Source organism: Acanthopagrus latus, chromosome 6, assembly GCF_904848185.1.
Source record: "Acanthopagrus latus isolate v.2019 chromosome 6, fAcaLat1.1, whole genome shotgun sequence".
Lineage (NCBI taxonomy): Eukaryota > Metazoa > Chordata > Actinopteri > Spariformes > Sparidae > Acanthopagrus > Acanthopagrus latus.
Window position 1 is genome coordinate 12,805,622 of NC_051044.1, and position 23,593 is coordinate 12,829,214.

General features: G+C 40.7%; 1 long non-coding RNA gene and 1 other non-coding gene across 4 annotated transcripts in view; one reads left to right on the forward strand and one right to left on the reverse strand.

Annotated features, from left to right (window-relative positions):
- The window catches only part of LOC119020730, a 28,839-nt gene extending 13,517 nt beyond the window's left edge, over window positions 1-15,322 (reverse strand). For all 3 annotated transcript variants that reach the window (XR_005075406.1, XR_005075404.1, XR_005075405.1), the window contains exons 1-3: window positions 15,199-15,322; window positions 14,978-15,058; window positions 14,801-14,867 (exon numbers count right to left, since the gene is read on the reverse strand). This is a non-coding gene — a long non-coding RNA (uncharacterized LOC119020730). The remainder of the gene's footprint in view (window positions 1-14,800; window positions 14,868-14,977; window positions 15,059-15,198) is intronic.
- Window positions 15,323-21,912: 6,590 nt separating this feature from the next.
- On the forward strand, window positions 21,913-21,983 carry trnag-gcc. Its single transcript has one exon. It is a non-coding gene; the product is annotated as a tRNA-Gly (tRNA).
- Window positions 21,984-23,593: the final 1,610 nt, after the last annotated feature.

Genomic DNA, 23,593 nt, shown 5'->3' on the forward strand with positions numbered 1-23,593 from the left:
ACACTGAAGAATGAGCCAAAATTATCAACAGAATGGAAAGAAATAACAGTGATAACATTATTAAGATCTATCTCCTGATGTTAGCATTCTAACCAGCTAACCCCAGCCTGTCCTTGGCCCCATGCTAACAGTATGAACACCAACGCTTCAACAATTCAGGCTGGGCCGCTAGCTGCAGGGCTAACTGTGCTCTCTAGCTAACAGCAACTACAGTGAGCTAGTGGTTACTAGTGGTGATATGCTGCCCCCAGCATGTTGGAAGTATCAATTCAACAGGTCCCAATTCTTACGTATTGCACCTTCAAAGCTAAAATACCAAAAGTAGGTAATTTTATTCTGTTTGGTGCCGCAACACTCTGTAGTGTGTTGTTCAACTTCATGTCAGGTGTGTCTCAGGTGTTTGTTTGTAAGCATCCTTTTGTTTTGAGAGTTAATAATTCATAATCATCAAAAGCCACTGGTGCAAGTTATTGAATGGTGCATCTGTATATTTGTTATCACTTGTGTGTGGGAGAGCACAAGGGAGAAATCTAGAAAGAGGCAGTGATTTTTTTTACCTGGTCAGACAAGGCGTCTCCAGGGCTGTTGTACAGCAGTGGTGATGACTGTGTGTTTTTGAGCATGTGTGACTCCGTGTGCACGCATGCATGTGATTCAGCGTGTCCTTTTGAGTATGCATATATATTTATATATGAGTCTGTGTCTGCTCATCTGAGCATGCAGCGGTAGTAGAAGTGTTAGTTGTGGTGATGACACAGACATGAGCGGAGCAGCTCTGACAGCTCCAGTCTAGCAGAGGTAGTAGCTGCTCTGAAGTCAGCTCCGGGGCCCCAACAACACACACACTGTGGAAATGGTAATCTGTTTTCCCTCCCTGCCAGCTTGGCCAAGGCTCCCAGTAGCATGCATACTCTCCAACTGCATCACAATCATTGGGTGCTGACGTACGCAGCACGATGGGGCAGGAAAAGAGAGAAAAATACTTCTTATGGCTGCAAGGCTGTTTTTTTCAAAAGTTGTTTTTAATGTGAAAGATGCAAGGAGGTTATGCAATTGACTTTATGCAAGTGGCGATGTGATATCATGGGTATGTTAATGGAGCCAGTCAGAAATACTAACACATTCTTCTAAAAACGATAGTTATTATAATAACAATAGTGTCAGACAACCTCCACTGTTCATTTTAAGAGTTCCCTTTTTTCCCAAAATCAACCAAGTCGTTGTTATTGTAAACATGACACAGAGAGTCCCTTAACCTTAACAAAGGGATCATTTTAATCTAAATTACGATGTGTGTGTATATATACCCTTAACAAAGTAGTTCCATTAACTCAAAGTCCCCATGAAGTCAAAATCAAAGTATTTCTTTCTTATTTTCATACATGTGTTACTCCATATCTCACCTATACACGAGTTTCAGGCCCAACAATGTCAAAAAAGCTGTTTTGCAGATGTCGTTTTAGTGTTTTAACTTCCTGGAAAATCATAAAAAATGATTATGACTCATTCTACACTCTGGGGACGTTTGTCATTAAATAATTTATACTTCAACAGTTATTTGTAAACAGGACAAACAAGCGATGTCGTCCTGATGATATGGGGCTCAAATCGTAGATTCTTCGGGTGTCTGCAGCTATTACACAGTAGCAGCATTTTTAAAGGCTGTCTAGTGTACACTGCAAGACCTTTCCCTCACCTAGGATCCATTTATCTCCTGCTGACCAAAGTGGAATCAGAATATCAGTGAGCCTTCATGGCTTTCCCTCTGTTCACCCTAACAACAGGCTACTGATAGCCTATCTGCTCCCAGCAGACCGACAGACAGACAGGCAGTGAGAGAAGCAAATGCCCTTATCACTGCCTGCCATATGATGGGATTAGCTTGAGTGTTGTCTAACAAAGCATTAATGAGCAGTTTTAATTGCCTGCACGGCATACCCTGCCAAGCCCTGCCTGAACTACACACACACACACACACACACACACACACACACACACACACACACACAGAAACACAGAGTTGTGACGCATATTTGTCCCATCTGACATGGCGTCCAAGTGATACAGAATTTGTATTCATCACTGGAGTACACACAGACCATTATTGCTGTCATTCCAATACAATTGGTGTATGATATGACAGAGAAAATGGGTTTGCAGACGATTTTAACCTCCATTTACTCCCCCACACAATGCTGACTTAATTGAAATCAATAGATGTTTTTGATTATCTTGTAGTATCATATCACAGTGCAGCCTCACAGCAGCCATGGGGCTTCAGCAGCGCTCAGACCTGAAAGCCTTGTGATTACAGCAGGGCAGAGGGTAACCTCTTTCATTTCACACTAGAAAACTACAATTCAAAAATACAATTCTATAGATATGTGATGTCTTGTCTGACTGGACTTGTTATTAGTTTGTGATGAGGGGTGCTATTGCTTTCATTGGATCAGTAAACATCTCATAAAGACAGGTGACTTGGTCTACTTTTGCCTTTCCTATGAAGCACTGTTCTTTAGGTTACAGTGGTGATATGCTCTGCACTGTCAATGGAATAGCAGAGATATAACTCTACAGTAAACACCACATTTCTGTATATTATGTCTGAATCTCTCTCTCTCTCTCTCTCTCTCTCTCTCTCATACAATCACATTCACTTTTGAAACCAGTAGAATCACCCCAACTGGCTATTAGAATGAATGCGAGGTTTAAGGCACCTCTGCATTGGCTCATTTCTCAGACAAGATACTCCTTCCATGTTTTATACAGCCAACGGTCTGCATGCACTTTGAAAAGATACATCAGAGTTTAAGCATTTTCCGCCAAAGTCCTCTGATATCATGTTTTAACATGCTATGCACTGACATTTGCATGTACTGTAGTTAAAACCGACCAACCTAGCCATTCCCTTCTCTTATGTCAGCTGTTCTGACTTGTCAAACAGTTCAGGAGACACAGTCCGAGGATGGGGAACCAGTCACCATAATATCCCAGAATGGTCAGCAGCAGTCGCCCTCCACCAATCATGCCAATAATTAAGCAGATGGTGGGAAACTATGCCGCTGGTCTGACAGTTGAGCAGAGGAAGAAACTGAATGTCCGTAACAACACAGGCCAGGCAATGACACAGCAAAAGGCGACACTGTTTAATCAACACAAGGTGCTAGCATAGTCAAATGTGAAGAGAAACGCCTCGAGGCAGCCCTTTTACAATACGGGATATGACTGACCTTCTACCTAACAGCTTGTGGAGATATAGGGAGCAAAAACAGACCATCTGTGGTCAAAACGTTGTCAAGAATTGTTGTCCACATAAACTAAAATTTCAGAATGAGAACAGTGCTGAATCAGGATGGTAGCTACATGTGTTGTAGTGTTCAAACAGCAATAATTTGACAACAGCAGCAGTGTGAGGCTTGAACCAAACAGTGTTCCTCAGACCCTCTCTGTCTTTTAGTGATGAATGGAGACAGAGGAGGCCTGTGTGACAAAACAGGGAGCCTGACTTCCAGCTGGAAACAGCTCCTTTCTCCTGGCACAAAAGAGTAAAGAGCCCCAAACAGAGCTCAAAACTCCTCTTCTCACTTAGTCTCAGCTGCTGTTCCCCACATACTCCTCTCTTCTCTTCTCTTTTCTTCTCTCCTCTCTTCTTCTCTTCGCCTCTCCTCTTTTCTCTTCTCGGTAGAATGAGTGATCGCCGTGCCAGAGCCTCGACCAATGAACCCATCCTATCCCTTCCAGTCTCTTTTGCCACGCCACATTTATCACCAAATGTACCAGGAGCACTGGCGGTGTGGTGCATCTCAAAGCTCAGAGGCAGACCCTTTTGCCTTGTGGCATCTTCTTCTACACTGAAGCAGAAAAGAAATGGCTCAAGACTAAGTATAGTGTCGCGGAAAGACATGATGAGATACGGTAGAGTGAGAGAAGGTAGAAAGTTGGACGAGTAATTCATCTTTATGTTTTTTTCCCGATGATTTTTAACAGTGCAGTCACTCTATTCTTCATAGAAAATGTTTTTGAGCCAATGCTGTGGGAAAAACCTGCGCTATAACCCCATAATGAGCAGAAATAGAAAAACCTTATCATTGAAGAAGGTCTAATTAGTGTTTCGTCTGCTGTCAAGAACCTTCGCATCATCAGCCCGGCACTCTCCAACTCAGTGTACTTGACACCACTTTCTGAAGCGTACTACCCACACAGCTGACAAAAAGGGTAAAATTGCATCAAAGGTACATTTGTTTATGACGGGAAAACTAAAAGGAGTGAAATGAATACCATGAATGTGAAAGCTTCCTGTCTGAAACTAAGCCATAGTCTTTGGCGTGGGAACACTCTAAGATCTACCATCAAAAGTGATACCCATGTGTTTACTTACAAAAAAGTTTACAGAAACACCTGATAGCAAGTTACAAGGTTTTGCACGCAGTGTATTATGTACCTGATGGAGACGTGTAAAACTGTGACATGTTTAAAAAAAAAAAAAAAAAAAGGGGCTGTACTATAAGGTAGTAAAAATACAAAAATATTATGAATGCAGTCTTTTCCTGTGTCATCAGGATATAAAAGTTTTATGTCAAATTTCCAAATCTAGGAAAATAGCATTAAAGATATTATAAATCTTGAAATGGACTCAAATTCAATGGCTTGGCAGTCTTCTCAACTGTAACTCCCTCACCACCCCATCCATCCATCCGTCCTTGTAATACACTGTAACTGCAGTGTAGATATAAATAAGTAATCATGCGATGTGTGGTAATTGACAATAGTTAACAGTATAAATAAATGCTACATCAATGCTACAACAAATATTTGTTTGTTATTGCCACTTCAAAGTCTACAAAACATTCTGACATGTACAAATGTCTGAACGCTGTGATCAGCCTTCGAAACAATCCAGCGTTTTAGCACTTGTACATCTTGAAACGCAGACTCAACCTGGCTTTCAGCTGCTTTGAAACCTTTTCGCCTGTATCTGTTCCACCCTTACACCTCCCAACAGGAAATTGAGATAACAAACATGTAACGTGAACTTGATGTGACACGTTTCGTATAAATGTTGATACAGCATGTAGCATATGACATTCAAAACTATCTGTCTTTTGCAGAAGTGTTAACTTACAACATTTTATCCTGGCAGCTAGGCTAAAAAATCGATGATCCCTCAGTACTTTTTATGAATATGACCAAATGCAAGAACATGAGTGCTTTCCAGAGGAGACTTGGAATGTGGGCTGATATCCCCATATATATAACATGCTGAGATTTAGCAATATTTTCATCATGCTCACCTTAATTAAATTTAATTGTATTATCTGCCAAACTTTGCTAATTAACATTAAACAAAAATGACATGTGAGGACCATGGGAATGTCATTATTTTTTGCAAGTATTCAATCATGAACCAAGTGTGGACAATTAAAAGTTTGACATTGCGATGGCACTGATCAACAAAGTGACAACTCCTAATTATTTTGTACTGAAACTCAGACACCTCAATTTACGGACGTCCCTATTTATATTGTTTGTTTACGAAACAGATGTTAGGAATGAAACAGTGATGCTGGCAAGAAAAAAAATATCCTTGAATAAATGTCCTCTATAGTGCAGCGATTCATTGCTCAACAGCACAACATCCAGCCAAGGATGCATCATATGTCAACACCCCCCAATCTCTCCCTCTCTCCCTCTGTAATGCTGCTTATGCAGAGAGGAAGAAATCTGATGTCATGCCTGCCTGCCCTCGGCTGTCAAGCCCTCTGACACACACAAGCACACACACACACACACATATGCAGACAAACGTTATTTACAGTATAATTACTTCCATGACAGTTCAGATACAAGCCCATCACTCAGTATTATCAAACTATTGAGGCGTGTAACAGCCTATATATAATACAGAAGGAAAAATCTGAGCACCATTACAGATCCACACTCACGCACAACCAATGACACACCCACTGTAAATGCACGAAATGATTGCGACAGTCATCTCAGAAAAAGAAAATAAAAAATGTCAACTGCATTTTTTTTTCACCTTATAAAAGAGATTCCAAAATTTTTTGAACAGATAAAGAGACGCTCCGTAACATAAACGAAGCAAAATAACCGATCAAGTTGGGACAGATTTTCCTCATCATAACCATTGCTAGTCTGCAGAATATGGGAGGAAATGGCAGGCAAGGAATATTTATATGGGTTTCTAAAGCCTACAGTTCCTATGCAAATCCCCTGTAGATGACTAAGTGATTGCACAGAGTCTCTCTCTCTCTCTCTCTCTAATTCCCCATAACCTGAGCCACCGGAGCAGAACATGCACTTGTCTTTGCTTCATGCCTCAATCTCAGCGTTGCCGAGGGGCGTGCTGAGAGAAATCAGATGTAATTAGGCGGATGTTTGAGAGGCAGTTGGATATTAACATGGATTTCACCCCTCAACATGGTGTTGAATGCCGGGCGCACATCTCCTGCAGTTACTTTATGTTTGCAGACAGATGTTCTTTGAGGCCCCCTCGCACCGTCATGAAATTGTGGGGCGTAAGCACCGATTGTGCACATGTATAATGGAGATAATGCGGTTCGAGGAAAAATCTAAGCGAGGTTTTTGTCTTGTTGTGTCTTGCTTTGGGAGAACATAACACTAAACAGGGCCTAGAACTACAAAGATGTGAGCTGCATATCCTGGCAACTGGGCTTGAAATGGCTGCCTTGATCGTGTTCACTGACAATGTTGTTTCCAGTCACGGAAGAGGTAGGTTAATGTACTGAACACAAATCTGTTAGGCCTGCAGACATTCTGTTGCCCCCCAGGATGAAATGTAACACCTTATCTGAGTTAAGCTTAGCGTAAGTTCAATTAGGATGAATATCAATTTCGCTACTCGTCATTCTCATTTCTCTTCCTCTCACTCTCTTATTCTGCCTCCCTCTTCTCCTTCTTCCTTTGGCATTTACTCTTCTATTTAAACAAACCAGATTATTGCCACAATCTTCTTCATAACAATGCTGCCAAACCTTAAATCAGTTCTCCTGTCTTCTGCTGTCGTTGTGACTCTCCTCTATCACTTTCAGTCTCATTACTTCCAGCACGCAGGTCAAAGGTAATGGGGCTTTGATCAGACTCCCAGGCCAAGCTCAGGGGTAGAGCCAGCGTCTTGTTAAGGGAAGGTCATAGTTCGATTCCCCTGGTGTGCACATTGAAGTGTCCCGGGGCAAAATACTGAACCCCAACCTGCTCCTGATTCAGCAGCACCTTGGCACCTTGCATGGCAGCCACCACCATCAGTGTATGAATGTATGTATGTATGTATGAATTACTGAGAGTCAAAGGAAAAAAGTGTCTCCTAAATGCCCTTAAAATGTTTTTTAAAAAATGTACGTTGTGATGTCTGGACCCCCAACAGCGATCTGACTACTACTTGCAAACGGAAGTGTGGACACACAGAACAGATCTGAGAAGCAAATTGGATTTGTTTCTTGAATCAGACCTTGTCTTCATATCATCACCTCCACCACCAGTATGTGGACTCCTTCAGGGTGGGACTCTACGCAATGCATGGCATCACCAATCCCTTTAAATACAATTACGTCACAATGGAGTCCAACGCCAAAGACTATTTACATTTCTTATCTTCGCACATGTCAATTAAATATCTGTTCATTCTGGATAAGTCTCTCCCGATTGAAATGCTGTCCTACAGCTGGTAGAGGTGTCAGATCAGATAAGACTTCTAGTATCAGCACAGGACTTGTAAGAAAGTGTCGTGCTTCAGTTTCTTAGAGTTGATTTTGTAAAGCAAGAAGGGTTACTTCACATAAAACACTGAATGCTCTGTAGATAATTCCAATATAAATATTTTGTGACGATGCTCATGAGTGTTTTCCTTATTATGTCAATGAATGAAGCAAATTTGGGCAGCGTTATGTCTCTCCATAAAATAGATTTGTTTTATTGAAAATTCGTTGTGTTGTTGCTATTCTTTGAAGAATGCATTGAGCATGGAGGTGACGATGACTATACGCCGCAATCAAAACCAAATTATATACAGTATTTATGGGCCACACAAGGATTTGATCTGATAGTTAAATAATGTGATTTTTCTTTGTTTGTTTGGTTTTACTCCCTTCACAGAAAAGGTTGAAGAAAACAATAACTTCTACAAATCATTCTGACCAACGGAACATTTGTCATTAAGTTATACCTCATCATGCCATGACCTGTATCTGATCACAACAGTTTCACAATTAATTCATGTCAGCCTGACATTTGAGAAACTATTTCTTTTCAATTTGGTTTATATATAGATATATATATATATATATATATATATATATATATATATATATATATATATATATATATATATATATATATATATATATATATATATATATATATATATATATATATATATATATATATATATATATATATATACATACATACATACATACATACATACACACACACACACATATGGACACATTTTATTTCTGATCATTTTATCAACTGTGTTACTTTAAAATAAGCTTGCTGAGCCTCAGCTGTGGTTATCGGTAGGAGTACAACTTAGAAGAGCACAAGACTGACACACATAAACACACACACACACACACTCACACAAAACCCTGAATAGGACATGCTTCGAGGAAAAATGGCAGAGACAGATTACAGATTAAGCGTGCCACATCCAGCTCTCTAACTCTCCTCTCTGTCTCCTTTCTCATGGTAAATGCTTTCCTTTTCTCTGTTTGGAGAAAGTAGTGGGAAACAGTGAGTCAGGCTGGAGTGCTCAGAGCTGGACCGGACTGTTAATGCCACCGAATGAATTAAGATTCGGTTCTGCTGGTTTACCATTTGAATGACTGGGAGGCTTGGGAAGGTAGCGAGCTCTGGACACAAAGAGATGCTTCACAGCCCGAATGCACTTTGGTTCACATCTACATGTCTAAATATTTGCTTCCAGGGACACAGCATGTTGTGTGTAAGTGAGAGGACATTATACTGTACAGCAACACAAAGAAAAAAACATTTTGTGTTTAGTGTCTTAATCATCTTCATTACAATTCTAACATCAAAACACTCTGTGTGTGTGTAACTGCAATTCTGACCTATTTCCACCTTTATTTTCAAAGTGGTCATATCAGACAAATGCTTATAAAGTTGACTGACTCACATTCATTCGGAAAACAACCCACTTCTGAACCTCTGTTGTAGGCCCAGGTGAAAAAACAAGGTGGTGCATTAGTTCTGGGAAAGACAGCTGATTGTTGAGTCTTATTTTCAGTTATCTGACGACCTAGGATCAAAAATCAGTGATCAACTATCTTACAAATTGCGCCTTTAACAAATCAAGCTATTACTCATGCATCTGTCCGAGCCCATTTGCATAGTCACCTTGTTCAGAACACACTTGATAGTGAAAGCAGCCAACTGCAGAGTTGTGTAATTTCACCGTTAACCCTGCACACAAGACAATATTGGTGGTCGTTCACGTAGCTTGACATAGTATAATAGTATCACAAGGATAAGTCCCCCTGAGATCAGCCTACAGATTGTAGTCAGGCTGTCAGTCAGGGCAAAGCCTGCTGGAAACAAAACATAGGTTAACCTTTGTAACCCTCTGACTATAACAAGTCATTGACTTTCTGGACACCATAAGGGCCCTCACGGAGTGCAGACTTTTGCAAAGGCCAAAGGTCCATTCTTCTATGATACACAAATCTGCAACCACAAACACGCAAACAGTGTGACTGGATAAATGTGGAATTGTGGCAATGCTGCAATTGCACTGGTTAACCCAAGTTTGAGCAGCTACATGTATTGGCTACACCAGGGTGCACATCAGGGTGTACTGGATTGAAGAATGTATGAAACTTACTCCCCCAAGGCCAGATTGGCAATTGCAAGGGATATTCTCCTTGTTGAACTTTTGAAATTCTCTGGAAAATGACAGATTTAGCGTGATGAATCCAATCTCTTTAAAACGTACAGCATAAAAAGAGCACCCAAAGTGTTCTTTCCAGAATATCTTCACTTTTATACAACAGGACAACAAATGCAGACCTCATGACAGGTGTTAATCATGCTTTCCCGTGAGCAGTGACCCTTTGATGTTTTGAAGGATAATAACTGTCAGCAAATCTGACTTTCTGACAACACCTTCGGCAAAGAGAACTGCCCTTCATCTGAATTACTGACATGTTCTAGTCCTGACAGCTCCCAACACCACAGGCGAAGATAATCACCCCTCCTCTCAATTTGTGACAAGACCTAATCCATATATTGAAATGTTTAATTCCCATATAGTGTAAGCGAAAGCAAAAGCATTATCCCCTGCTTTGAGATGGATACACAGATGCTACAGAAAGTGTCCTGACTGGAAACATCACAAACTGGCATGGTTTGTGCATAGCCCAGGACAGGAAGGTTCTGCAACAGGTGATTCAAACCCCCAAGAACATCATTGGTACCCATCTATCGAACAGACACATGAGTAAGGTGTCAGGTGCACAGAGCCCAAAGGAAACTAAAAGCCAACACCCACAACAGCCACAGGCTGTTCACTCCACTGCCATCTGGCAAAAGGAACAGAAGTATCAGCTGTCATATCAGGAGACTACGGAACAGCTTCATTCCTCAGACTGTGAAACCCTACTCATCGTCAATACTCTATTGTGTTTTTCTTGTGTACCATAAATTGACTAAAACTTACATTTCCTTGGCCAACCTTGTGTTGTAGAATGACAATTAATTGAACACTGAACCCTTCTACCAAGTTTCATAAAAAATCAGGTCAGTTGCTTTCCATAATCTTGCAAATGGACAAACAGACAACCCAATGAACCAACAAACCAAACCGGGAACATAACCCTCTTTGGAAGAGGTAATAAAACGTTGGGACTGATGGTCTGTTGTGACTTCCGTGAGTGGGTACATTCTAATCTTGACCGGCCTACGTGGTTCATAAAAGACCCCTTGCTTGTAGAACGAGGGCCTCACTGTTTCACCTATTTTTACAGGGTGACTCTGATTGCAGGTTGTACGGAACAGCATGGTCACGTGATGGAGGGGTGAAAAAAATTGTTGCAGGTGAGCACTTTATCCCCCACATGGGCGCTTTCACAAGGCTCGTCATCAGAGAGAGGCGAGACCATCAACAGGGTCCTGATTACAAAGGGAGCACTTCGCTGCAGCCTTACAGGAAACCCACTGAGGGTGCTATTTATAGAATACAAATGTTCAATTCACATTTCAGTCTCACTTTTCAAATCTAACAAAGAGTACAGTGACCCATCCCCATCGCCACACTCAATATCTACAGTACATCCTTTGTGAGCACAGATTCTAAGAAAAATTGCACTACGTAACTCATAAAGAGCCATTGTGTCACCATTTTTGCTTATTCCATTTGAGTATCAAGTGGTTGACAGTCTGTTTCTGTAGTGTTTAAAGAAGCATGACTTCAGTTAGTGAGCTTATATTTACAAGGTACAAGTATTGAAAAACACATCCTTCTTCGTAGCGCAAAGATCATGGCAACACAAGTCCTGCTACCCACTTATCAGACATGAGGCTATTTAACATCAGAACTATTTAACATTGAGCAAAAAAATACGATTTTCACCCAAATAAACCACAGATAAAGTATTGTGATTCCTCACTGGAGCTTAAGACGTTGTCAGGAATGTTTATGCCACAAATCACACGCACAAAAGTAGAGACGTTAAGGATCTGTGTGTGACCCAAATGGCATGGAACTGGTTGCATCTGCTAATGGCACAATTAATCATACAGGCCACCGCGTGTGTCACATGCTAGAACAACACATTCTTTTCATTTCCACATTGCACGAAATTCCCCTCTCCCATCGCTTCCCTTTTTCGGGCAGCAGGAATATCTCCAGGCAGCCTCGCAAGACAATGGCGCGCAATTACCCCGAGCAAAAAGCACTGTGGCACTGACAAATGTAGTTTTTACTGAGCAGGAGACATTATGTTCTCACACACAGTTAAATACCTCCTATTTATCTCAGCCAAGGCAAGGGAGAGAAAAGAGCAAAAGGGAAAAAGGAAGGCAGGGGGAGAGAAAGTCAGAGTGATCAAGACAGACATGGGGGGGGTGGGGGGGCATTAAGCCTTGGGCTGTGGAGACATTGCGAGACGTTCCATGACAACCGAGCTGGAGGATTCTGTACCGATGTTGCTATAAGCAATATCACATGCCAACTGAGAAATGGCACAGTGAAGAAGGTGCAGCCGCATAATGACTTATAGTGTGTTTCTCACGCAGATGTGAATGGCATCTCTGTGCAGCTCAACTGACATGAAACTGACGTGACTCCGAGACACTGAAAGACATTTTCATCTTATGAGTCACAGTCAAGACTTGGATCAAAGCAAGGCAAGGCCAGGCAAGGCAAGTTATGTAGCACCATTCAGACACAAGGCAATTTCAAGTGCTTTACAGAGACATTGCAATGCAACAAAACAAGATGTTTAATGTTCTGAAATACAGTCCAGTCGAGCTGCAATGGTGGCCATATTATCCTTTGTGGCAACTCTGACGGTCAAAGTAACGTCCATTGTAGGAGCTTGTTTTTTCCCAGTGACAGGCTGAGGCTGTTATTCCAAGTATCTGACAACATTACAGAAAATATTCCTATGGTGTTAGACCTCTTGCTAAATCATAAGATCTAGATTGTCACCAGAAACAGAAGTCTCTTTCAAAAGATCACCTCGCTCTGAATTTCTCAAGAGGTGACGTGTCAATATTGTCAAGCTCATTTAAAAATTCAGCCAGGCACCCATTCAGCCTTTGGAAATAAATTCTTGCTGGCAGTACCTCCAGGTAAACTCCAAGCTCCTCCAAACCTTTTGGCACCACATATTATTTACCCAAAAGCTCTCTCTCTGTAGGAATTATTGCCAGACACTAGAAATACCTCAGTCTGTCAGTAGCAAAAACAAGCACTTTGAGTGGATGCAACTTTGACGGTTGGAGTTGGAGGATCAGGCCAATAAACTAGTGAGGTAGCTTTGTCATTAAAGCAAGTCACAGCAAAGTGTAGCAACAAAAAACCCTGAATATTGCTATTTATATTATCTCTAATCAAGGCTTCATCAAAAAATATGGGGGCTAATGTCTGTGTACATAAATACAGACCCGCAATAGTGCTCTGCAAGCAAAATAATGAGAGAAATAAACATCCCATTCTTTTTTTTTTTGCATAACTGGCCAAATATTGACAAAGACGTCATCATAATTATTTTCTCTTGTTTCTACAGTATCTTATTTATAGAAATGCAGCATCAGCGTTTGTTTATTCAGTGGGGAAATAAATAAGATGCCATTTAACAAAAGAAGTCAGTTGCCTGAAGTAAGCATAACAATGTGGCATGAGGAAAAGGTCAGAAGGTCCTGAGAAATGTGGATGTCATATTAACTTCAGTATAATATGGAAAATACTAATTTATACTATTTTTTTCTTACCTAAGTGATAAGAAAGCAAGTGATAGTGAAAGTGACATCATCCATCCACAGGATTATATGAAGAATATTTTGTCTCTGGAAATAAGCGTACTAAAACTGAAAGATAGTATGACGCTGCTGTTCACTGGCTTCGACTGTTTCATTATTCTCACATGCAAAATCAAAACATGTATGAAATGAAAACTAACGTGTTTTCCTTAAATTCCTCCACTTTTCTTAATGGTGCTGTAGTTTCCTGTCAGGAATCCTCCTGCTGCTGCCCCTTGACCGCAACACTGGCCCCTGAACAGCATTCTGACCCAAGGCACTGAGCTGTGGCTGCTCACAGTTGTAGTGAGGATGGGTCACATGGCTGGGGACAAATTTCCCCACAGGGACTAATAAACTACAACTTCACCGAGGCTGTGGAACAACACCCTTTTGTCTCAGTGCGTCCACATGTGTTTGTGTGGGTCGAGCCACTGCCTCCCTCTTATTGCCTACTGACTCATGAATCAAGGTGTTTGTGTTGACTGTGACCATCAATTTGGAAAGGGGTCATTTTGAGGGTCAAGGTTGTTATTTTCTCAAACAGTGTCCTTTAGCTCTGCTTTGCTGGCCTCGGTAAACTACGGCGTTATTTGCTCATATTTGTACCGCTACATATACGCTGAGGTCAATCATAGAAAGAAATCTGTTACATATGTGGCCAGGTCATAAATGAGGAGACCGCACACAGTAACATTATAATAATTATTTGAGGGTCTTTTATTCCCCAACTGCAACTTATAAAAGACACAACATTAACACTGCAGTTTTGAGGATTTGAGGTAGTCAGTATAAAACAAACAAAATACTTTCCCTCACTCTATGTCACACTGACAGTAAACCTCGGTTACCTTATGAACTTATCTTTGTTTCCTGTTTCTGTTCTAGTTACGGGTCATTTCAGACTTGACTAGAAAACTCTAGACGAGACAACTCTAGACACGAGACAACTCTAGACAAGAGACAACACTAGACATTGGACAACACTAGACATTGGACAACACTAGACATTGGACAACACTAGACATTAGACAACTCTATACACTAGACAACTCCAGACAACTCTAGAGACTAGACAACACTAGACAAAAGTAGTGGCTCTTTCTGCACAAATAAAATAAAAAAGAAACACACTAAACACATTTTCCCAGTCACATTACAGCATATTCTTTAGCTCACAGAAAACATACTGTAAATTACTCTCATGAACAAAATACATAGTTAAGTAAACATTCTTGCATGAGCTTAGAACACATTTTGTGAATAGTCTTAAACTCACTCTCACTCCTGTGTGCAGCTCACGCGCTCAGTCACACACCTTGACCTCAATGCGCTCTGTCTCCCCTCTAAATTCATCAAACACATAAGAATGGACACAGTTTATGCAAACAGTCGTGTAAACAACATACAGTTATGATATTATTCATAAATGTACTTAATTGCCACTCATGCTTACCCCACTGTTCAGTTTTGTCCACAGCATCTTGGAGCTATCGCACACTTTAAGTTATGTGTGTTACCACCAATCGACAGGAATCTGCCAAAATACATAAACACTCTTTATGAACCTTAGTCGGTTAGCTTAATCATCATCTTATTTGTTGACACTAGTAATCGTTCTTGGGCTTTATCGACGTTAATAGAGATATTTATCACAAAGGACATCAAAATACACACCTCTGCAGTCTGCCTTTCACTCTAGCTACTGCTACTTCCGTGTCGCTAACTCTGCCCGGGAACTCCGTGATCTCCCATGACCCCCCGCGATTTCACGCAATCTGCCGCTGCGCCTCTCTTAAAGTGACAGTGTCACCTAAACAAAAAGAAACTGTTAAGGCATTAATAATCTCTTACAAAATAATAAAACACTGTCTTAACAGTCTGAAAACAGTTTGGGCCTCTATTTCACCTGACTACACATATACACATATATGTAAGCACAGAAGAAAAACTGTACTGGCCCTTCTGGTAAACATGATTCTGACAACAGAAAAAAAAAGAGTAGATGGTAATGCACATGACCTGACCTGCAATCATGTTAATTACAAGAATGTAACATCTCCTGAAACTGAAGAGGTAGGTTGGTTACTAATCACGTAAGCGTCCTAAAAACCGCCATGAAACATTATTGCTGCACGTCGCCTCGGCTCACTGGCGCGCTGCATTACGATATTTATGATGACATTTGATTCCGAGAAATGTATCTTGCTTTGTCTCCCACCAAGAGATATCAAATTGAATGCCACACTGTGAAGGCGTGACTTGATTTTTTCTGGAGCAACCAATTTCACAGTGTAGCCCGGACTGGCTGTCTGTGTGGGCTTTCATTTGTGAAGGTTATCCAAATAAGATGGAGAGGCATCACAGGCTTCTGTTTGTGTGTTTCTGTCGCTCTCAAGCAAACAGAGGTGCGTTCTGTTGTCTTTCTTTCATATCTGAAGCCAAAGCTGTGATTGTGTAAGTCTGGCTCCAGTAAATTATCAGCGAGGGAGGGGTCATTGCAGGTTCAAGGTCAATCAGAGCTTTGACTGAGGTTGGATGGAGGAGGTTCGGCCCCATCTCGACCTCACCCAGCCCCCTCTCTCGGAGCAGCCACGGTGATGCAGGTCATTAACTCTGTAATGTGTGATGTTTTAGGGGGGAGCCTCCTGTGTGTTTGTGTCTTTGTCTTGTGGCTTCTTTTCTTTCCAGTGTTCCCAGTAGTTATACCTGTTTTCTATTTTTCTGTATTTTCTCATCAAATTATTTGCTACGCAGTCATGTATTATCAGCTAAACATTCCATGTGTTCTGTCATTTTGCTGCAATCAACTTCAATGCAATTATCGCACGGATTCTTTTTTTTTTTTTTTTTATACTGTTAAAGTTTGAAAATAATGAATCAGTTGCTGACATTTTCCTTTTTTCTTCCCATGTTCCCTTAAATTGCTCTTTGGCTGTTACTGTATAAAAAGAGAGCCAACAGGAATACACCAAACATACAGTAGCCATTCCTAGAAAAACTGACATTTGGACAAAGTCAAGTCTTTTACACAACAATCATCTTCGGGACAGAAACGCATCTTTTATAATCTCTGTGTCACTGTGTCACAGTTTGTAAGGCTCTCAGGGCTCTCTGTGAGCTGAGGCATGACGCGAGACACGCTGAGGGCGATGGGTATTCGAAAAGAAAGCCCTCATAGTATTCAGTCTTTAGCATTTAGTGGATTTCATAGTGCAGTGGTTACTGGGGGCTGGAGGAATTAATCCATGGCCCCTTTCATAAAGTTAGTGAATGCCCTGAGTAGCTAGGAGAAAAGCATAAGACCCAGCGGCGTTGGGAACCGATGATCCATGATGCCTTTATGCTATGCTAGTCTGCATCACTATGCCTCCTTCTCCCTCGCTCTTCATCTGCTGTAGCTGTATCTGCTCAGGGAGAATACTTGACTGCACTCCATGAATACAGAGGAGCTGTTTTAGTTATTTCCAGAAAGCATCTGCTCAAAGCTCTCGGAGCCGAAAGTCCTTTGTCTTTCTCTGTCTGGCGTTCACAGCTCACTAGTACGTGGTGGTGAGCTTCACTATGAGTCTGGGGGCGGGGGGGGCAGTGGGCTAATTGTGAAAGTGTGAAAACAGCAGTGATGACAAATTTAATGATGTAGTGATTACAAAAAAACAGAGAAGGACCAGCAAAAAAAACAGCAATTAATAGTTAGTTACTATAACATTTTACAGATAATCAACACATTCAGACAGCTAGCACAATGACTTAACTGGTTTGCAGCAAATTGATCACAAGAAAACTAATTAAACAAGTCACAAAACAGCAATAGTAATGATAATAAATAAAAAAAAATTGTACCCACTGGTGAGGCTCTATCAAGGTTATTTGGAATGAAAAAAAAAATGTTTATCAATATTTTCTCAACCAGAAAACTGACAAAAATGGTGGATGCAACCAACTTCTGGTGGAAAAATACCACATGAAGCTGCAGCAGTTACCATGATTACTAAAGGAATATGAACCTAGTTAACACTTATTTTAGTAAAAACATATACTATACAGCAGCTTTAAACCAGTGGCCAGTAGAAACAAGTTGTAAACACAACATTTCTCTCTCTCTCTGGTTCTTGAGCTGTACTGAACCCTACTGGAACCTATTTTTATATTAAAAGAACAGCTGAGAGGATCATAATGACTTTGTTGCAAGCGTGTTTTTGGTAGCTCGTTGTGCTGCCCTAAACAGAGACATTTTCTCCAAATGTCACCATTTTTAGACCCAATGACTCGTTGCTGCTGGATTCAGAAAATACACAGTGGCCAGTGGCCTTATTTCAAGCTTAACGTCTTACAGTTACAGGAATACAAAGTGTCCTCCAGAACAGTAAACTTGCGGTCCTTTCACCACTCATATCCATGTGCAGAATTAAGATGATAATTGACGAGACTTCTTTGTGGTGTGTGCAGCTCTGTGTAACTAACGTCTGTACCAGTCAACAGTGCTTCACTCAGGGAGGATACACTTATTTTCTAATCCACTGAACACGATTTGAGTTTGGTGGAATTGTTACCTGACATAAGCCATTTCCTTCACTTCAAAGGGTTTCTAAAGCCCCCAGATCCTCATATGACCTAAATGTGGGAATGTGGAGAAATGTCATGGCAGCTGTTCAAATAATGGTTCTATGATTTATGTCATCGTGTCAGACAACCTTACAAACTATGGATATAAAACAGTAACAGGAAACAGTGAATACAAAACTTGCCTTTTACCCAAATGTGCAAGAGCAAAAGCAGCATTGTTTAACAAAAAACAATTTTGTCTCGCTGGAGGACAAATCAATTAAAAGCCTGTTATGCTCAAACAGCACACATCAGTAAACCCCAGTCTGTTTTACTCAATAGTTTTGGCCCCATGGGGTAGAAAAGCACTCGATAATTGTTACATTTTTCCATTATCACAAAGTAGTATCAAAATTGACAATTATTTTTTTTCTAATAGACAATGAACATACATAATCATGAAACCATCAAACATGACCTCCAAACGCCTGAGGCAGAGCAACTGAGATAACAGCATTGTTCACTTTAATGATCTCATGCTGCAGATAACTCATTTGTTTGCAGGCTACTGTATCTTCCAGGCTCAGGGGTCCTTTGCTTGAGGCCAGTGTGCAGAAACTACAGTAGTTGGAAGTTAATATACAGTACGACATGGAGTGGATTTGTCACATATTGTAAAGCACATATTTCGAGTTGGCAACGTGACCTTCGATGGTTAGATAATGTCCAAGACTGGATGTTGAAGCGTTGTGAGTCACCGATGAGTTTCACTGGTGCCTGAGCAGGCCATCTCTTTAAATCAGTGCAGCCTGAATCAAAGGCAAATCAAAAGTGTCCCACGGAGCGACTTACGGCTCACACAGTCAGGCAACAAGTGGCTAATCGGTTCTGACTCAACAGCAGACCATGCTCTTTTCACTAGTAATTATGGATCGAGAGGCTTTGGTGAGGCACCAAAACATGAGCCACGTCTGACAGATTCTGAAATGACATTTAAAACAGAAATCATGTGTTGGATAGCTCTTCGTCAGAAGTCTATTTTTACTCCAGTTCATTTGCAGTGTGCTGGTCACGCACTTCTATTCTACTAGTCACACCCAAAATGCCACGATCTCACCTCAACCCAGAGTAGTAAGTCATGTAAGAACTGTGAAAACATTTGACTTTGTGGCAGTGCTACTACAGAGCATGCTGTGTGCTAATGATTGGAAATGAGTTAATTACTTAAAAAGTATAAACCTAAGTGTGCAAGTGAATAAACAGATGCTTCCGCATTTAATGGTTGAACACATATGAACAATGATCCTTTTCTGATGATTTTTGGTACATGCAAAATCAGCAGTGACTGGTGGAAAAATCTGCCCAGTCGAATAAAATTTTATATTGTTGCAAACCGTGGATATGTTCAAATTTGCACGTCTCATGCATCATAACATTTCTACATTACATGTCACATCACTGTCACATTACATAAATAAGATGACATTCATTTTAGCAGGTGGAGGGGATGGTGGTGGAATTAGCTAGCTAGGCCAGACGGCTCTCATATTAAGGGCCACTGTTTGAAGCAGTGTCCCTTCACTTAGGCAAGCTATAAGCACATAACATAAACATAGAATTAAACCTCCCCAAAATGTACACTTGCAACATAAAGAAAGTTTCAGCATGTCCATGTTTACAGAAAAATACATTGCCAACATTTATTCTAGTGATGGGTTTGGTAAAACCCTGTCTAAACCTCATCTAAGCCCCTGATATCATATATCATATAACAGTTAAACAAAACTTTGTTTCCATAATATCAGTTCAACCCACTGAGAGAAAACATGTTCTATAGTTCCTGGTGGAAACGTTTGCACTGTTACTTTAAAAAAGGAATGTGTCCACTTAATTGTCTCAGTAGCTTGTTGAATCCATTGAAAGTCTGTTTGCACAGTAAGAGCTTGATACTGTTCTAGATTATTGTTAAAAAAAAAAAAAAAAAAAAAAAAAAAGCAGACACAGTACAAAAGTCCAAAGAAGGATATAAGAGGAGAAGGTGAACAAAGCATTGTTAGTTCATGGGGATAGAACAGACATAATAAAGAAACAAAAGAAGATTAAGGGGTGTGGGCAGCGTTGACATCGCATGAGTGATGCTGATCTGAAACTTTATGTGACAGAACTGGGTTTATGAAGACTTTGCGTGTTAATGTATGTCATAGAATTAAAAAAACGTCCACAAAGGTCAGTGCCACATTACTCTCAACAAGCACCAGTCCCCCCACCCCCTAACAGCTCTTGACTCACTCATCCATACTCATCCAGACCTCGAGACACAAACAATATAGGTCATTTATTCCATGCGTATAGTCAGATTCATATTATATATTGAAATGTATGACAGAATTAGACAACTTGAGAAATGGATTCTGCTGCCCTGAAACAATGCAGAGTCTGTCTGATTGTCTTTATGTGATTGCCTACCATAGTGAAAATGGCTTAGGTCCATCCCACGACCAGGACATGGTCAACCCAATGGACCCCAGCCCATCCAATAAGCTCCGCTTCTGACTTGAAGCTCTTTGGCATGTATTTGATGAAGTCTGATGAGCATTGCGTGATTCTTAGAATTTTGGGGGTTGTATACACATGGATGATTACACTTATTGCAAGTAACACTTGATAAAATAGCAAGCTGAATAAATGTAATGAATACTTCTGAACGTGTCTGAGGACTGTACTTGTAGATGGAGTCCGCTGAAACTGATTAATTCTCCAGTGGACTAGAGGATCTGTACTAGCCTGACTGCCTCTGACTCACTCAGAGAGAGAGAGAGAGAGAGAGAGGGAAAGAGAGAGAAACAGAAAGTGGAAATGACCTCAAGTCTCCCCTCCATCCATCCCTCACCATTCAACCATCCATCCTTAATGGGATACTCTAACCTGGCTGTTTAACACACATTAACATCAGAGCTCCCCTCAGCTGGAAGTATCACTTTGGAAGCTTTTGGCGAGAATGGCTTGTTTTCGAAGTGGCATTATCATGTGCAACCCAAAACAACCTATGTTTAAGGTCGGATTGAATTGTGGGTTAAAGCATGTAAAACGGACAGAGGGGCGAATACTGTTTGGTTTTCTTTTAAAACCACAGTAAACCTTGCTTTAGTTACTTATATGGAGTTGCATCAGCAAGACTACATAAACATATCACTTTATCAATAAGTTTTTCACAAAACACATTGATACTAGGAGTTAAAATCCTGTTGTTTTAAGAAACGTGATCATCTCGGCCGTATTGCATTACAGCGAAGAGTGAAAAAACATTTCACATTCCCATTTAAACATGACAGCCCAGTGCAAGCAATGAGGTAGGACGAGTTCCCATGTTTGCTTATCTATTAATGATGAATGAACATGCACTGAGGGCAAAATTAAATGAAGTGCTGCTTGAGACTGAGTTCATTAATCTGTAACGAGAAACAGTGGGAGAATAGTTATTGAGAACACAGCTCCCTGCTGTTAAGCTGTTCTGGTTGGCAGATGTAATGATGTTAGTTTTACATTGTACATTAACTCGATAATATTCTGTCCCAGAGGCACTAGAAAATATGCAGATTTGTATGAAACAAATTCCAACTGCTGTTGAAAGTGAGTTCCTTTATTAAAAGGTTTTCTGCTTCTTTCTTGTCTTCATCTTCTTTATCGTCTGTGTCTTCTTTTTGCGATATTGTGGGCTGTTCAGATAATGAACTACGAAATACTGCTAGGAAGCGTGCGCTGGTGTCAACTCTGCTGAATACACCCAATGAACATGTACTATACAAGGCAGAGCACAATTTTCCAAACATTTTTCTAGGGTTTCAAGCATTGGTGGTTCAGTGGTAGAATTCTTGCCTGCCACGCAGGAGCCCCGGGTTCAATTCCCGGCCAATGCATTGGTCCTTTTATACTCATACAACAACAGGAACTGTGCAGTAATATAGATGCTGCTCATCCTCAGGGGAATATGCATGTGTTTGCCCATGTTCACCACAATCTAACCAAAACTTTTCGCATAAGATCAAAATTGGGAACCTCAATCGGGTACCAAATTGAAAGGCAAGGGTTCGATTCCCGGCTAATGCAATGGTCCTTTTATCCTCATACAACAGCAGGAACTCTGCAGTAATAGAGATACTACTCTGCTATGAAGCATCCATGGGCGTCAACTCTGCCCTGTACATACAGAAACTACTACTGTACAAGTCACATGACACTTTTTAACTTTTTGGACTCATCTAACATGGAGAGTGATTTTATCTCTTTTTTTTTATAGCGTTTCAAGCATTGGTGGTTCAGTGGCAGAATTCTCGCCTGCCACGTGGGAGGCCCGGGTTCGATTTCCGGCCAATTCCAGGAGATATTTAACTTCATGCAACTGAGTTGTAGAGCTTCCTCTCAGCAAATACTATTGTCTACTCTGCTCAATACATTCATAGACTTGAACTGTACAAGGCATACGAAACTTGTACCTGGAAGTAGTTACTCACTCCACTCAACCATTCAGCAAGTTGCATTTTCTGAGCCATAAGTCCAGAGCAAACCACAGCAGAGGGTACGAGGCAAATTGCCTACTGCTGCCACACTGAACTTGGGGCTCTAATTCCCAGTGTAGCATCTTATTTAATTTATAAATAGTCCGCTGAGAGGCTAAGCAGGCTCCTTTCTGTGACTCGTTGAATGAAAAACTTTAGTCCAATTCCAGATATGTTTCTTGGGTTTATTAATGAAAGTTATGATCAAAATCAAGTAGAAAAATGATGGTCAAAGTTACATCAAAATTACGGTCAAAGAAAAAATATAGGGCCTCACTCAACCTTCTTTGTCTACACGGGCCCCCGCGAACAAACTGCACAGGTGAAATAATGTGGAGGCCCAACCCACTTCCTCTTACCTCAAATCATAACAAGATGACAAAAAACAAACAACAATAGTAATAATAATGATGTGCACTGCCTAAACAAAAATAAACAATCCAAAACAGATGCACATTTTGGCTCCTACATCCAGCTAATACTGAGATAGGATCAACTTCATCATGTAACAGAAGAACCTGCACATTTCAGTCTGGACCAGAGTGGCTGATCAACCAATATACCATATTTGGTATTTTTTCTGAAGTGTCTAAGGCCTTGGAACCAGTGGATGTTTTATTCTACAAACTCTACATTGTAAAACTGATTTGAATAAAATAGACTTGTCAGCAGCTCTTGTGCTAACATTCATCCCTATCAGTGACAATCCAGTCGTCTTTTTAATTCAGATCTTACAGTCATTATTTCTTCTGTACTGCCTTTCTCAGCTCATGTTTAATTAATCTGACTTGACTTTTTCTACCACCACCCATGGGTAGAGATACTCTGGTGTATTCAGGGTTGAGCAGGAACCTGAAATTAATCTGTCACTTTCAAAACAAGTCCCCTGTGTATCAAAGGGGCCAGTTGGCTACCAAAATACACCCAGAATCCACACACCCACAAATCCCTATACGCTTCAGCGAGGTTAC